The sequence below is a fragment of the Schistocerca piceifrons genome, chromosome 1, assembly GCF_021461385.2.
Source record: "Schistocerca piceifrons isolate TAMUIC-IGC-003096 chromosome 1, iqSchPice1.1, whole genome shotgun sequence".
NCBI lineage: Eukaryota > Metazoa > Arthropoda > Insecta > Orthoptera > Acrididae > Schistocerca > Schistocerca piceifrons.
Window position 1 is genome coordinate 175,917,029 of NC_060138.1, and position 12,062 is coordinate 175,929,090.

At 54.6% G+C, this 12,062-nt stretch overlaps 34 non-coding genes across 34 annotated transcripts; all 34 read right to left on the bottom strand.

Moving 5' to 3' along the window:
• Positions 1 to 276: 276 nt before the first annotated feature.
• Positions 277 to 357, bottom strand: Trnal-cag. Its single transcript has one exon. It is a non-coding gene; the product is annotated as a tRNA-Leu (tRNA).
• Positions 358 to 806: 449 nt separating this feature from the next.
• Trnah-gug lies at positions 807 to 878 on the bottom strand. Its single transcript has one exon. It is a non-coding gene; the product is annotated as a tRNA-His (tRNA).
• Positions 879 to 1,258: 380 nt separating this feature from the next.
• Trnae-cuc lies at positions 1,259 to 1,330 on the bottom strand. Its single transcript has one exon. It is a non-coding gene; the product is annotated as a tRNA-Glu (tRNA).
• Positions 1,331 to 1,605: 275 nt separating this feature from the next.
• On the bottom strand, positions 1,606 to 1,688 carry Trnal-cag. Its single transcript has one exon. It is a non-coding gene; the product is annotated as a tRNA-Leu (tRNA).
• Positions 1,689 to 1,769: 81 nt separating this feature from the next.
• Trnal-aag lies at positions 1,770 to 1,851 on the bottom strand. The gene has a single exon. It is a non-coding gene; the product is annotated as a tRNA-Leu (tRNA).
• A 287-nt stretch (positions 1,852 to 2,138) lies between these two features.
• Positions 2,139 to 2,210, bottom strand: Trnah-gug. The gene has a single exon. It is a non-coding gene; the product is annotated as a tRNA-His (tRNA).
• Positions 2,211 to 2,940: 730 nt separating this feature from the next.
• Positions 2,941 to 3,022, bottom strand: Trnal-cag. The gene has a single exon. It is a non-coding gene; the product is annotated as a tRNA-Leu (tRNA).
• An 80-nt stretch (positions 3,023 to 3,102) lies between these two features.
• On the bottom strand, positions 3,103 to 3,184 carry Trnal-aag. Its single transcript has one exon. It is a non-coding gene; the product is annotated as a tRNA-Leu (tRNA).
• A 287-nt stretch (positions 3,185 to 3,471) lies between these two features.
• On the bottom strand, positions 3,472 to 3,543 carry Trnah-gug. Its single transcript has one exon. It is a non-coding gene; the product is annotated as a tRNA-His (tRNA).
• A 382-nt stretch (positions 3,544 to 3,925) lies between these two features.
• On the bottom strand, positions 3,926 to 3,997 carry Trnae-cuc. Its single transcript has one exon. It is a non-coding gene; the product is annotated as a tRNA-Glu (tRNA).
• Positions 3,998 to 4,275: 278 nt separating this feature from the next.
• Positions 4,276 to 4,357, bottom strand: Trnal-cag. Its single transcript has one exon. It is a non-coding gene; the product is annotated as a tRNA-Leu (tRNA).
• An 80-nt stretch (positions 4,358 to 4,437) lies between these two features.
• Trnal-aag lies at positions 4,438 to 4,519 on the bottom strand. Its single transcript has one exon. It is a non-coding gene; the product is annotated as a tRNA-Leu (tRNA).
• Positions 4,520 to 4,806: 287 nt separating this feature from the next.
• Trnah-gug lies at positions 4,807 to 4,878 on the bottom strand. The gene has a single exon. It is a non-coding gene; the product is annotated as a tRNA-His (tRNA).
• Positions 4,879 to 5,260: 382 nt separating this feature from the next.
• On the bottom strand, positions 5,261 to 5,332 carry Trnae-cuc. Its single transcript has one exon. It is a non-coding gene; the product is annotated as a tRNA-Glu (tRNA).
• A 278-nt stretch (positions 5,333 to 5,610) lies between these two features.
• On the bottom strand, positions 5,611 to 5,692 carry Trnal-cag. Its single transcript has one exon. It is a non-coding gene; the product is annotated as a tRNA-Leu (tRNA).
• Positions 5,693 to 5,772: 80 nt separating this feature from the next.
• Trnal-aag lies at positions 5,773 to 5,854 on the bottom strand. Its single transcript has one exon. It is a non-coding gene; the product is annotated as a tRNA-Leu (tRNA).
• A 287-nt stretch (positions 5,855 to 6,141) lies between these two features.
• On the bottom strand, positions 6,142 to 6,213 carry Trnah-gug. Its single transcript has one exon. It is a non-coding gene; the product is annotated as a tRNA-His (tRNA).
• Positions 6,214 to 6,595: 382 nt separating this feature from the next.
• Trnae-cuc lies at positions 6,596 to 6,667 on the bottom strand. The gene has a single exon. It is a non-coding gene; the product is annotated as a tRNA-Glu (tRNA).
• Positions 6,668 to 6,945: 278 nt separating this feature from the next.
• Positions 6,946 to 7,027, bottom strand: Trnal-cag. The gene has a single exon. It is a non-coding gene; the product is annotated as a tRNA-Leu (tRNA).
• An 80-nt stretch (positions 7,028 to 7,107) lies between these two features.
• Positions 7,108 to 7,189, bottom strand: Trnal-aag. Its single transcript has one exon. It is a non-coding gene; the product is annotated as a tRNA-Leu (tRNA).
• Positions 7,190 to 7,476: 287 nt separating this feature from the next.
• On the bottom strand, positions 7,477 to 7,548 carry Trnah-gug. The gene has a single exon. It is a non-coding gene; the product is annotated as a tRNA-His (tRNA).
• Positions 7,549 to 7,930: 382 nt separating this feature from the next.
• Positions 7,931 to 8,002, bottom strand: Trnae-cuc. Its single transcript has one exon. It is a non-coding gene; the product is annotated as a tRNA-Glu (tRNA).
• Positions 8,003 to 8,280: 278 nt separating this feature from the next.
• Trnal-cag lies at positions 8,281 to 8,362 on the bottom strand. Its single transcript has one exon. It is a non-coding gene; the product is annotated as a tRNA-Leu (tRNA).
• Positions 8,363 to 8,442: 80 nt separating this feature from the next.
• Positions 8,443 to 8,524, bottom strand: Trnal-aag. Its single transcript has one exon. It is a non-coding gene; the product is annotated as a tRNA-Leu (tRNA).
• Positions 8,525 to 8,811: 287 nt separating this feature from the next.
• Positions 8,812 to 8,883, bottom strand: Trnah-gug. Its single transcript has one exon. It is a non-coding gene; the product is annotated as a tRNA-His (tRNA).
• Positions 8,884 to 9,265: 382 nt separating this feature from the next.
• Trnae-cuc lies at positions 9,266 to 9,337 on the bottom strand. The gene has a single exon. It is a non-coding gene; the product is annotated as a tRNA-Glu (tRNA).
• A 278-nt stretch (positions 9,338 to 9,615) lies between these two features.
• Positions 9,616 to 9,697, bottom strand: Trnal-cag. Its single transcript has one exon. It is a non-coding gene; the product is annotated as a tRNA-Leu (tRNA).
• Positions 9,698 to 9,777: 80 nt separating this feature from the next.
• Trnal-aag lies at positions 9,778 to 9,859 on the bottom strand. The gene has a single exon. It is a non-coding gene; the product is annotated as a tRNA-Leu (tRNA).
• A 287-nt stretch (positions 9,860 to 10,146) lies between these two features.
• Trnah-gug lies at positions 10,147 to 10,218 on the bottom strand. The gene has a single exon. It is a non-coding gene; the product is annotated as a tRNA-His (tRNA).
• Positions 10,219 to 10,600: 382 nt separating this feature from the next.
• Trnae-cuc lies at positions 10,601 to 10,672 on the bottom strand. Its single transcript has one exon. It is a non-coding gene; the product is annotated as a tRNA-Glu (tRNA).
• A 278-nt stretch (positions 10,673 to 10,950) lies between these two features.
• Positions 10,951 to 11,032, bottom strand: Trnal-cag. The gene has a single exon. It is a non-coding gene; the product is annotated as a tRNA-Leu (tRNA).
• Positions 11,033 to 11,112: 80 nt separating this feature from the next.
• On the bottom strand, positions 11,113 to 11,194 carry Trnal-aag. Its single transcript has one exon. It is a non-coding gene; the product is annotated as a tRNA-Leu (tRNA).
• A 287-nt stretch (positions 11,195 to 11,481) lies between these two features.
• On the bottom strand, positions 11,482 to 11,553 carry Trnah-gug. Its single transcript has one exon. It is a non-coding gene; the product is annotated as a tRNA-His (tRNA).
• A 382-nt stretch (positions 11,554 to 11,935) lies between these two features.
• Trnae-cuc lies at positions 11,936 to 12,007 on the bottom strand. Its single transcript has one exon. It is a non-coding gene; the product is annotated as a tRNA-Glu (tRNA).
• Between the last annotated feature and the right edge of the window lie 55 nt (positions 12,008 to 12,062).

Sequence of the window (12,062 nt, forward strand, 5' to 3'; positions counted from 1 at the left end):
ACGACGCCAGGGCTCCTCCTGCGAACACAGCAAGCTATACACAATCTACTTGACGACAACGGCAAAAATTAGCGTTTCCACCTTATAGAACGTCGTGCTCTGGACACATTTCGTGGAGACGAACGCCAGCAATCGTGACACCAAACTGCGCCTGTGAATCCTGTCGTTGCACCACGCACTGTGCTGCTACGACAATTTAAGAAAGAGACGCTCACGGCTTGCCGCGCTGTTTTCGTCGCGGGTAATCAGTGCTACGGCTTCCGAGACAGAAAACATTGGCAGCGGTGGGATTCGAACCCACGCCTCCGAAGAGACTGGTGCCTGAAACCAGCGCTTAGACCGCTCGGCCACGCTACCTACGCGCCACGGCGGTCACAGGAGCTGCGTTCTTACCCACCGAGACCACACCGGCAATGGCACAAAAACGAGAAGTAAAAATTGGCAGCGGTGGGATTCGAACCCACGCCTCCGAAGAGACTGGTGCCTTAACCAGCGCCTTAGACCGCTCGGCCACGCTACCTGCGTCAGTGTTCTTCGCTTTTGTGGAAACAGTGCGCGACACCGCTCCTGTTCTGCTGCAACTGGCTGCTCATCCATTGCACCTCAAACAACTGCCCTTTTCGAATAGAGATTAACTACACAGGCAGCTGCCCGCGCTCTGGTGCGGCGGCATTGCGTGTTGATAATGAACTGGTAGTGCCACCTGCAGCCTGCGGAACATGAGTGAAAAATGAAGAGGGCACTGTGATTTCAAACACTGAGTCACAATCGTCACTGCAGCGACAGCAAGGCAAAACTTTAAAATTTGCCGTGACCAGGATTCGAACCTGGGTTATTGCGGCCACAACGCAATGTCCTAACCACTAGACGATCACGGCCACGGAAGCACCGCCGAGAGCAGTTCTCGCGACTGCAAGTGGCGATGCACAGCAAAGCTCAGCCACACACCACTGTGTCTCCCCACAGCTGTGTCAGACGCGGTCTCCATTACATGTATACTGGCAAGCGAACGTGTCTGCGCTGTTAGGACACTAAGCAGTGTGGTTAGCTGCATTCAACCCCGTGGCAATGTCTTGCAGTCCTCCAGCTCTGTTGACCACAGGTAGGTGCCTCGATAAGAGGTGGATACATGTCGCATCGCTCTCGCCGTCACTTGTCACCACGAATCGTACTTAACGTAGTTTTCTGCAAGCGTCAGCGGAGCGTCAGTCGAGCTAAGTCGGGACAAGTCGCATAAGAGGAGCAACAAAATGCGCATTTCCGGTACCGGGAATCGAACCCGGCCTCCTGGGTGAGAGCCAGGTATCCTAGCCCACTAGACCACACCGGATAACGACGCCAGGGCTCCTCCTGCGAACACAGCAAGCTATACACAATCTACTTGACGACAACGGCAAAAATTAGCGTTTCCACTTATAGAACGTCGTGCTCTGGACACATTTCGTGGAGACGAACGCCAGCAATCGTGACACCCAAACTGCGCCTGTGAATCCTGTCGTTGCACCACGCACTGCTGCTACGACAATTTAAGAAAGAGACGCTCACGGCTTGCCGCGCTGTTTTCGTCGCGGGTAATCAGTGCTACGGCTTCCGAGACAGAAAACATTGCAGCGGTGGGATTCGAACCCACGCCCTCCGAAGAGACTGGTGCCTGAAACCAGCGCCTTAGACCGCTCGGCCACGCTACCTACGCGCCACGGCGGTCACAGGAGCTGCGTTCTTACCCACGAGACCACACCGCAATGGCACAAAAACGAGAAAGTAAAAATTGGCAGCGGTGGGATTCGAACCCACGCCTCCGAAGAGACTGGTGCCTTAAACCAGCGCCTTAGACCGCTCGGCCACGCTACCTGCGTCAGTGTTCTTCGCTTTTGTGGAAACAGTGCGCGACACAGCTCCCTGTTCTGCTGCAACTGGCTGCTCATCCATTGCACCTCAAACAACTGCCCTTTTCGAATAGAGATTAACTACACAGGCAGCTGCCCGCGCTCTGGTGCGGCGGCATTGCGTGTTGATAATGAACTGGTAGTGCCACCTGCAGCCTGCGGAACATGAGTGAAAAATGAAGAGGGCACTGTGATTTCAAACACTGAGTCACAATCGTCACTGCAGCGACAGCAAGGCAAAACTTTAAAATTTGCCGTGACCAGGATTCGAACCTGGGTTATTGCGGCCACAACGCAATGTCCTAACCACTAGACGATCACGCCACGGAAGCACCGCCGAGAGCAGTTCTCGCGACTGCAAGTGGCGATGCACAGCAAAGCTCAGCCCACACACCACTGTGTCTCCCACAGCTGTGTCAGACGCGGTCTCCATTACATGTATACTGGCAAGCGAACGTGTCTGCGCTGTTAGGACACTAAGCAGTGTGGTTAGCTGCATTCAACCCCCCGTGGCAATGTCTTGCAGTCCTCCAGCTCTGTTGACCACAGGTAGGTGCCTCGATAAGAGGTGGATACATGTCGCATCGCTCTCGCCGTCACTTGTCACCACGAATCGTACTTAACGTAGTTTTCTGCAAGGTCGCACGGAGCGTCAGTCGAGCTAAGTCAGGACAAGTCGCATAAGAGGAGCAACAAAATGGCGCATTTCCGGTACCGGGAATCGAACCCGGGCCTCCTGGGTGAGAGCAGGTATCCTAGCCACTAGACCACACCGGATAACGACGCCAGGGCTCCTCCTGCGAACACAGCAAGCTATACACAATCTACTTGACGACAACGGCAAAAATTAGCGTTTCCACTTTATAGAACGTCGTGCTCTGGACACATTTCGTGGAGACGAACGCCAGCAATCGTGACACCAACTGCGCCTGTGAATCCTGTCGTTGCACCACGCACTGTGCTGCTACGACAATTTAAGAAAGAGACGCTCACGGCTTGCCGCGCTGTTTTCGTCGCGGGTAATCAGTGCTACGGCTTCCGAGACAGAAAACATTGGCAGCGGTGGGATTCGAACCCACGCCTCCGAAGAGACTGGTGCCTGAAACCAGCGCCTTAGACCGCTCGGCCACGCTACCTACGCGCCACGGCGGTCACAGGAGCTGCGTTCTTACCCACGAGACCACACCGCAATGGCACAAAAACGAGAAGTAAAAATTGGCAGCGGTGGGATTCGAACCCACGCCTCCGAAGAGACTGGTGCCTTAAACCAGCGCCTTAGACCGCTCGGCCACGCTACCTGCGTCAGTGTTCTTCGCTTTTGTGGAAACAGTGCGCGACACAGCTCCCTGTTCTGCTGCAACTGGCTGCTCATCCATTGCACCTCAAACAACTGCCCTTTTCGAATAGAGATTAACTACACAGGCAGCTGCCCGCGCTCTGGTGCGGCGGCATTGCGTGTTGATAATGAACTGGTAGTGCCACCTGCAGCCTGCGGAACATGAGTGAAAAATGAAGAGGGCACTGTGATTTCAAACACTGAGTCACAATCGTCACTGCAGCGACAGCAAGGCAAAACTTTAAAATTTGCCGTGACCAGGATTCGAACCTGGGTTATTGCGGCCACAACGCAATGTCCTAACCACTAGACGATCACGGCCACGGAAGCACCGCCGAGAGCAGTTCTCGCGACTGCAAGTGGCGATGCACAGCAAAGCTCAGCCCACACACCACTGTGTCTCCCCACAGCTGTGTCAGACGCGGTCTCCATTACATGTATACTGGCAAGCGAACGTGTCTGCGCTGTTAGGACACTAAGCAGTGTGGTTAGCTGCATTCAACCCCCGTGGCAATGTCTTGCAGTCCTCCAGCTCTGTTGACCACAGGTAGGTGCCTCGATAAGAGGTGGATACATGTCGCATCGCTCTCGCCGTCACTTGTCACCACGAATCGTACTTAACGTAGTTTTCTGCAAGCGTCAGCGGAGCGTCAGTCGAGCTAAGTCAGGACAAGTCGCATAAGAGGAGCAACAAAATGCGCATTTCCGGTACCGGGAATCGAACCCGGGCCTCCTGGGTGAGAGCCAGGTATCCTAGCCACTAGACCACACCGGATAACGACGCCAGGGCTCCTCCTGCGAACACAGCAAGCTATACACAATCTACTTGACGACAACGGCAAAAATTAGCGTTTCCACTTTATAGAACGTCGTGCTCTGGACACATTTCGTGGAGACGAACGCCAGCAATCGTGACACCAAACTGCGCCTGTGAATCCTGTCGTTGCACCACGCACTGTGCTGCTACGACAATTTAAGAAAGAGACGCTCACGGCTTGCCGCGCTGTTTTCGTCGCGGGTAATCAGTGCTACGGCTTCCGAGACAGAAAACATTGGCAGCGGTGGGATTCGAACCCACGCCTCCGAAGAGACTGGTGCCTGAAACCAGCGCCTTAGACCGCTCGGCCACGCTACCTACGCGCCACGGCGGTCACAGGAGCTGCGTTCTTACCCACGAGACCACACCGCAATGGCACAAAAACGAGAAGTAAAAATTGGCAGCGGTGGGATTCGAACCCACGCCTCCGAAGAGACTGGTGCCTTAAACCAGCGCCTTAGACCGCTCGGCCACGCTACCTGCGTCAGTGTTCTTCGCTTTTGTGGAAACAGTGCGCGACACAGCTCCCTGTTCTGCTGCAACTGGCTGCTCATCCATTGCACCTCAAACAACTGCCCTTTTCGAATAGAGATTAACTACACAGGCAGCTGCCCGCGCTCTGGTGCGGCGGCATTGCGTGTTGATAATGAACTGGTAGTGCCACCTGCAGCCTGCGGAACATGAGTGAAAAATGAAGAGGGCACTGTGATTTCAAACACTGAGTCACAATCGTCACTGCAGCGACAGCAAGGCAAAACTTTAAAATTTGCCGTGACCAGGATTCGAACCTGGGTTATTGCGGCCACAACGCAATGTCCTAACCACTAGACGATCACGGCCACGGAAGCACCGCCGAGAGCAGTTCTCGCGACTGCAAGTGGCGATGCACAGCAAAGCTCAGCCCACACACCACTGTGTCTCCCCACAGCTGTGTCAGACGCGGTCTCCATTACATGTATACTGGCAAGCGAACGTGTCTGCGCTGTTAGGACACTAAGCAGTGTGGTTAGCTGCATTCAACCCCCGTGGCAATGTCTTGCAGTCCTCCAGCTCTGTTGACCACAGGTAGGTGCCTCGATAAGAGGTGGATACATGTCGCATCGCTCTCGCCGTCACTTGTCACCACGAATCGTACTTAACGTAGTTTTCTGCAAGCGTCAGCGGAGCGTCAGTCGAGCTAAGTCAGGACAAGTCGCATAAGAGGAGCAACAAAATGCGCATTTCCGGTACCGGGAATCGAACCCGGGCCTCCTGGGTGAGAGCCAGGTATCCTAGCCACTAGACCACACCGGATAACGACGCCAGGGCTCCTCCTGCGAACACAGCAAGCTATACACAATCTACTTGACGACAACGGCAAAAATTAGCGTTTCCACTTTATAGAACGTCGTGCTCTGGACACATTTCGTGGAGACGAACGCCAGCAATCGTGACACCAAACTGCGCCTGTGAATCCTGTCGTTGCACCACGCACTGTGCTGCTACGACAATTTAAGAAAGAGACGCTCACGGCTTGCCGCGCTGTTTTCGTCGCGGGTAATCAGTGCTACGGCTTCCGAGACAGAAAACATTGGCAGCGGTGGGATTCGAACCCACGCCTCCGAAGAGACTGGTGCCTGAAACCAGCGCCTTAGACCGCTCGGCCACGCTACCTACGCGCCACGGCGGTCACAGGAGCTGCGTTCTTACCCACGAGACCACACCGCAATGGCACAAAAACGAGAAGTAAAAATTGGCAGCGGTGGGATTCGAACCCACGCCTCCGAAGAGACTGGTGCCTTAAACCAGCGCCTTAGACCGCTCGGCCACGCTACCTGCGTCAGTGTTCTTCGCTTTTGTGGAAACAGTGCGCGACACAGCTCCCTGTTCTGCTGCAACTGGCTGCTCATCCATTGCACCTCAAACAACTGCCCTTTTCGAATAGAGATTAACTACACAGGCAGCTGCCCGCGCTCTGGTGCGGCGGCATTGCGTGTTGATAATGAACTGGTAGTGCCACCTGCAGCCTGCGGAACATGAGTGAAAAATGAAGAGGGCACTGTGATTTCAAACACTGAGTCACAATCGTCACTGCAGCGACAGCAAGGCAAAACTTTAAAATTTGCCGTGACCAGGATTCGAACCTGGGTTATTGCGGCCACAACGCAATGTCCTAACCACTAGACGATCACGGCCACGGAAGCACCGCCGAGAGCAGTTCTCGCGACTGCAAGTGGCGATGCACAGCAAAGCTCAGCCCACACACCACTGTGTCTCCCCACAGCTGTGTCAGACGCGGTCTCCATTACATGTATACTGGCAAGCGAACGTGTCTGCGCTGTTAGGACACTAAGCAGTGTGGTTAGCTGCATTCAACCCCCGTGGCAATGTCTTGCAGTCCTCCAGCTCTGTTGACCACAGGTAGGTGCCTCGATAAGAGGTGGATACATGTCGCATCGCTCTCGCCGTCACTTGTCACCACGAATCGTACTTAACGTAGTTTTCTGCAAGCGTCAGCGGAGCGTCAGTCGAGCTAAGTCAGGACAAGTCGCATAAGAGGAGCAACAAAATGCGCATTTCCGGTACCGGGAATCGAACCCGGGCCTCCTGGGTGAGAGCCAGGTATCCTAGCCACTAGACCACACCGGATAACGACGCCAGGGCTCCTCCTGCGAACACAGCAAGCTATACACAATCTACTTGACGACAACGGCAAAAATTAGCGTTTCCACTTTATAGAACGTCGTGCTCTGGACACATTTCGTGGAGACGAACGCCAGCAATCGTGACACCAAACTGCGCCTGTGAATCCTGTCGTTGCACCACGCACTGTGCTGCTACGACAATTTAAGAAAGAGACGCTCACGGCTTGCCGCGCTGTTTTCGTCGCGGGTAATCAGTGCTACGGCTTCCGAGACAGAAAACATTGGCAGCGGTGGGATTCGAACCCACGCCTCCGAAGAGACTGGTGCCTGAAACCAGCGCCTTAGACCGCTCGGCCACGCTACCTACGCGCCACGGCGGTCACAGGAGCTGCGTTCTTACCCACGAGACCACACCGCAATGGCACAAAAACGAGAAGTAAAAATTGGCAGCGGTGGGATTCGAACCCACGCCTCCGAAGAGACTGGTGCCTTAAACCAGCGCCTTAGACCGCTCGGCCACGCTACCTGCGTCAGTGTTCTTCGCTTTTGTGGAAACAGTGCGCGACACAGCTCCCTGTTCTGCTGCAACTGGCTGCTCATCCATTGCACCTCAAACAACTGCCCTTTTCGAATAGAGATTAACTACACAGGCAGCTGCCCGCGCTCTGGTGCGGCGGCATTGCGTGTTGATAATGAACTGGTAGTGCCACCTGCAGCCTGCGGAACATGAGTGAAAAATGAAGAGGGCACTGTGATTTCAAACACTGAGTCACAATCGTCACTGCAGCGACAGCAAGGCAAAACTTTAAAATTTGCCGTGACCAGGATTCGAACCTGGGTTATTGCGGCCACAACGCAATGTCCTAACCACTAGACGATCACGGCCACGGAAGCACCGCCGAGAGCAGTTCTCGCGACTGCAAGTGGCGATGCACAGCAAAGCTCAGCCCACACACCACTGTGTCTCCCCACAGCTGTGTCAGACGCGGTCTCCATTACATGTATACTGGCAAGCGAACGTGTCTGCGCTGTTAGGACACTAAGCAGTGTGGTTAGCTGCATTCAACCCCCGTGGCAATGTCTTGCAGTCCTCCAGCTCTGTTGACCACAGGTAGGTGCCTCGATAAGAGGTGGATACATGTCGCATCGCTCTCGCCGTCACTTGTCACCACGAATCGTACTTAACGTAGTTTTCTGCAAGCGTCAGCGGAGCGTCAGTCGAGCTAAGTCGGGACAAGTCGCATAAGAGGAGCAACAAAATGCGCATTTCCGGTACCGGGAATCGAACCCGGGCCTCCTGGGTGAGAGCCAGGTATCCTAGCCACTAGACCACACCGGATAACGACGCCAGGGCTCCTCCTGCGAACACAGCAAGCTATACACAATCTACTTGACGACAACGGCAAAAATTAGCGTTTCCACCTTATAGAACGTCGTGCTCTGGACACATTTCGTGGAGACGAACGCCAGCAATCGTGACACCAAACTGCGCCTGTGAATCCTGTCGTTGCACCACGCACTGTGCTGCTACGACAATTTAAGAAAGAGACGCTCACGGCTTGCCGCGCTGTTTTCGTCGCGGGTAATCAGTGCTACGGCTTCCGAGACAGAAAACATTGGCAGCGGTGGGATTCGAACCCACGCCTCCGAAGAGACTGGTGCCTGAAACCAGCGCCTTAGACCGCTCGGCCACGCTACCTACGCGCCACGGCGGTCACAGGAGCTGCGTTCTTACCCACGAGACCACACCGCAATGGCACAAAAACGAGAAGTAAAAATTGGCAGCGGTGGGATTCGAACCCACGCCTCCGAAGAGACTGGTGCCTTAAACCAGCGCCTTAGACCGCTCGGCCACGCTACCTGCGTCAGTGTTCTTCGCTTTTGTGGAAACAGTGCGCGACACAGCTCCCTGTTCTGCTGCAACTGGCTGCTCATCCATTGCACCTCAAACAACTGCCCTTTTCGAATAGAGATTAACTACACAGGCAGCTGCCCGCGCTCTGGTGCGGCGGCATTGCGTGTTGATAATGAACTGGTAGTGCCACCTGCAGCCTGCGGAACATGAGTGAAAAATGAAGAGGGCACTGTGATTTCAAACACTGAGTCACAATCGTCACTGCAGCGACAGCAAGGCAAAACTTTAAAATTTGCCGTGACCAGGATTCGAACCTGGGTTATTGCGGCCACAACGCAATGTCCTAACCACTAGACGATCACGGCCACGGAAGCACCGCCGAGAGCAGTTCTCGCGACTGCAAGTGGCGATGCACAGCAAAGCTCAGCCCACACACCACTGTGTCTCCCCACAGCTGTGTCAGACGCGGTCTCCATTACATGTATACTGGCAAGCGAACGTGTCTGCGCTGTTAGGACACTAAGCAGTGTGGTTAGCTGCATTCAACCCCCGTGGCAATGTCTTGCAGTCCTCCAGCTCTGTTGACCACAGGTAGGTGCCTCGATAAGAGGTGGATACATGTCGCATCGCTCTCGCCGTCACTTGTCACCACGAATCGTACTTAACGTAGTTTTCTGCAAGCGTCAGCGGAGCGTCAGTCGAGCTAAGTCAGGACAAGTCGCATAAGAGGAGCAACAAAATGCGCATTTCCGGTACCGGGAATCGAACCCGGGCCTCCTGGGTGAGAGCCAGGTATCCTAGCCACTAGACCACACCGGATAACGACGCCAGGGCTCCTCCTGCGAACACAGCAAGCTATACACAATCTACTTGACGACAACGGCAAAAATTAGCGTTTCCACTTTATAGAACGTCGTGCTCTGGACACATTTCGTGGAGACGAACGCCAGCAATCGTGACACCAAACTGCGCCTGTGAATCCTGTCGTTGCACCACGCACTGTGCTGCTACGACAATTTAAGAAAGAGACGCTCACGGCTTGCCGCGCTGTTTTCGTCGCGGGTAATCAGTGCTACGGCTTCCGAGACAGAAAACATTGGCAGCGGTGGGATTCGAACCCACGCCTCCGAAGAGACTGGTGCCTGAAACCAGCGCCTTAGACCGCTCGGCCACGCTACCTACGCGCCACGGCGGTCACAGGAGCTGCGTTCTTACCCACGAGACCACACCGCAATGGCACAAAAACGAGAAGTAAAAATTGGCAGCGGTGGGATTCGAACCCACGCCTCCGAAGAGACTGGTGCCTTAAACCAGCGCCTTAGACCGCTCGGCCACGCTACCTGCGTCAGTGTTCTTCGCTTTTGTGGAAACAGTGCGCGACACAGCTCCCTGTTCTGCTGCAACTGGCTGCTCATCCATTGCACCTCAAACAACTGCCCTTTTCGAATAGAGATTAACTACACAGGCAGCTGCCCGCGCTCTGGTGCGGCGGCATTGCGTGTTGATAATGAACTGGTAGTGCCACCTGCAGCCTGCGGAACATGAGTGAAAAATGAAGAGGGCACTGTGATTTCAAACACTGAGTCACAATCGTCACTGCAGCGACAGCAAGGCAAAACTTTAAAATTTGCCGTGACCAGGATTCGAACCTGGGTTATTGCGGCCACAACGCAATGTCCTAACCACTAGACGATCACGGCCACGGAAGCACCGCCGAGAGCAGTTCTCGCGACTGCAAGTGGCGATGCACAGCAAAGCTCAGCCCACACACCACTGTGTCTCCCCACAGCTGTGTCAGACGCGGTCTCCATTACATGTATACTGGCAAGCGAACGTGTCTGCGCTGTTAGGACACTAAGCAGTGTGGTTAGCTGCATTCAACCCCCGTGGCAATGTCTTGCAGTCCTCCAGCTCTGTTGACCACAGGTAGGTGCCTCGATAAGAGGTGGATACATGTCGCATCGCTCTCGCCGTCACTTGTCACCACGAATCGTACTTAACGTAGTTTTCTGCAAGCGTCAGCGGAGCGTCAGTCGAGCTAAGTCGGGACAAGTCGCATAAGAGGAGCAACAAAATGCGCATTTCCGGTACCGGGAATCGAACCCGGGCCTCCTGGGTGAGAGCCAGGTATCCTAGCCACTAGACCACACCGGATAACGACGCCAGGGCTCCTCCTGCGAACACAGCAAGCTATACACAATCTACTTGACGACAACGGCAAAAATTAGCGTTTCCACCTTATAGAACGTCGTGCTCTGGACACATTTCGTGGAGACGAACGCCAGCAATCGTGACACCAAACTGCGCCTGTGAATCCTGTCGTTGCACCACGCACTGTGCTGCTACGACAATTTAAGAAAGAGACGCTCACGGCTTGCCGCGCTGTTTTCGTCGCGGGTAATCAGTGCTACGGCTTCCGAGACAGAAAACATTGGCAGCGGTGGGATTCGAACCCACGCCTCCGAAGAGACTGGTGCCTGAAACCAGCGCCTTAGACCGCTCGGCCACGCTACCTACGCGCCACGGCGGTCACAGGAGCTGCGTTCTTACCCACGAGACCACACCGCAATGGCACAAAAACGAGAAGTAAAAATTGGCAGCGGTGGGATTCGAACCCACGCCTCCGAAGAGACTGGTGCCTTAAACCAGCGCCTTAGACCGCTCGGCCACGCTACCTGCGTCAGTGTTCTTCGCTTTTGTGGAAACAGTGCGCGACACAGCTCCCTGTTCTGCTGCAACTGGCTGCTCATCCATTGCACCTCAAACAACTGCCCTTTTCGAATAGAGATTAACTACACAGGCAGCTGCCCGCGCTCTGGTGCGGCGGCATTGCGTGTTGATAATGAACTGGTAGTGCCACCTGCAGCCTGCGGAACATGAGTGAAAAATGAAGAGGGCACTGTGATTTCAAACACTGAGTCACAATCGTCACTGCAGCGACAGCAAGGCAAAACTTTAAAATTTGCCGTGACCAGGATTCGAACCTGGGTTATTGCGGCCACAACGCAATGTCCTAACCACTAGACGATCACGGCCACGGAAGCACCGCCGAGAGCAGTTCTCGCGACTGCAAGTGGCGATGCACAGCAAAGCTCAGCCCACACACCACTGTGTCTCCCCACAGCTGTGTCAGACGCGGTCTCCATTACATGTATACTGGCAAGCGAACGTGTCTGCGCTGTTAGGACACTAAGCAGTGTGGTTAGCTGCATTCAACCCCCGTGGCAATGTCTTGCAGTCCTCCAGCTCTGTTGACCACAGGTAGGTGCCTCGATAAGAGGTGGATACATGTCGCATCGCTCTCGCCGTCACTTGTCACCACGAATCGTACTTAACGTAGTTTTCTGCAAGCGTCAGCGGAGCGTCAGTCGAGCTAAGTCAGGACAAGTCGCATAAGAGGAGCAACAAAATGCGCATTTCCGGTACCGGGAATCGAACCCGGGCCTCCTGGGTGAGAGCCAGGTATCCTAGCCACTAGACCACACCGGATAACGACGCCAGGGCTCCTCCTGCGAACACAGCAAGCTATACACAATCTACTTGA